The following is a 1,825-nucleotide window of genomic DNA, read 5'->3' as shown; positions in this document are numbered from 1 at the left end:
TAGAGTGCCATGGCATCACAGCTCACAGCAACCTCCAACTCCTGGGCTCAAGCGAGTCTCCTGCCTCAGCCTCCCAAGTAGCTGGGACTACAGGCCCTGCCACAACACCCGGCCATTTTTTTTTTGGTTGCAGCCATCATTGTTGTTTGGCGGGCCCAGGCTGGGGATTCGAACCCACCACTTTAGGTGTATGTGGCTGGCGCTTTAGCCGCTTGAGCCACAGGCACTGAGCCAGGAAAATGACTATTTGTTATCACTTAATAGATTTTGAGCCGCCAGGCTGTTTCTAGGTGTAGTTATTGCAATGTGGATAGTGGCCAGCGTAGGTACTACTTTGCTTATGTGTGACTGATTCGTGAATAACAAAGATTATAGATCACCCTATAATTCAGTCTCTTCTTCTAAAAATCTTCTTTGTAAAATAAGCTATTATTAATTTCTGCTTAAGAAAATGCTATATAATATAAAGTAACTAAGCATCAGTTAAATTCCACTGTTGTTAAACTCTGTTACTACCAGTTATGGTTTAGCTAAATCTTGGCTTTGTTTCCAATTTAAAGGACATGTTTGAAGTTCTTTCCCTTATTAGGATAAAATTCTAGGTTCTAATTTGCTTGGAATAGTAATTGACTATGATTTTTATTCTAGCATCCTGTCTAGATTAGGATTTGCCCCAGATTTTTCTTTGTAAAGGAACTTTTATGATATTATTGCTGGTACAGAGATAAGCAGGGATGGGTTTGCTAGGCCTCTACTTCTGGCTTCTGGTCTAGGCAAGCAGCGTGTGAGACACAGGACAGCAGCCAGAGCTCTCCCTTCAACCCGTGGTTAAATCTGAAAGGCAGTTGAAGTGCCCGTCCCTTCTCTTGAAACTTTCCAGATGCACTGCACCTAGCACCTCATTTTCAAGGACAGCATGCAGGGAGTCTGCTGATAAAATGAAGCCCTCTTGGACAGAAACAGCCTGGGACAACCAACCTGCACTGGTCCCAGGTGGTGGGAGCTGATGTTGCTATACCAGCTGTTGATCACTGTTGGAGACTTGGTGTACCAGCCAGTTGTGCTGGGAGCCATATTTTGGCTTGTGTGATGCCAGATGTTCAAAGTGCAGGGCTGCCAGCCAGTGTGAAATGTGGGGGAAATGCAGGCTGGGTGTACTTTTGATGTGTTTGGGAAATAGAGATCGACCAGTTCTACCTCAGAGGTCAGGCGGAGTAGTTGGAAATCTCCTGCTATATTGATTATGACATTTATTGTACTGTGTAAATCCACATTGGGTTTAATATTGCTCAGTGTGGTAGGCTGAACTATGCACCCCACCTCTTGCAATGTTCAAAGATCTCCACATCCTAATCCCCAGAATGTGTGAATATGTTGCCTGCAAAAGGAATTTGCAGACATGACTAAATTAAGGATTTTGAGATGAGGAGATTATGTGGATTATCCAGATGGGTTTGACGTAATCAAGGGTCCTTATAAGAGTCAGAGTGGAGCTTGGAGTCAGTAGTAGATGACTCAATCAAAGCAAGGGTTTGGAATGATGTGAGGAGGAAGGGGCCATGAGCCCAGGCATGCAAGTGGATACCAGAAGCTTAACATGGCAAGGGAAGAGTCTGTCTCCCCCAGAGCCTCCAAAAGGAACCCAGAGGAACCAGTTTTGCCCATACCTTAACTTTAGCCCAGTAAGACTGACTTTGGGCTTCTGACCTCTAGAAGTATAAGATTATAATTTCATGTGGTTTCAAGTCACTGAGTTTGTGGTAATTTGTTATATTAGCAATGGGAAACTGATAGACCTAGTAATGCCTTTTAAATTTCATAATAA

This window comes from Otolemur garnettii, unplaced genomic scaffold, assembly GCF_000181295.1.
Source record: "Otolemur garnettii isolate 467f Iridium unplaced genomic scaffold, OtoGar3 scaffold00113, whole genome shotgun sequence".
Classification (NCBI taxonomy): domain Eukaryota; kingdom Metazoa; phylum Chordata; class Mammalia; order Primates; family Galagidae; genus Otolemur; species Otolemur garnettii.
This window is presented reverse-complemented; position numbering follows the sequence as displayed.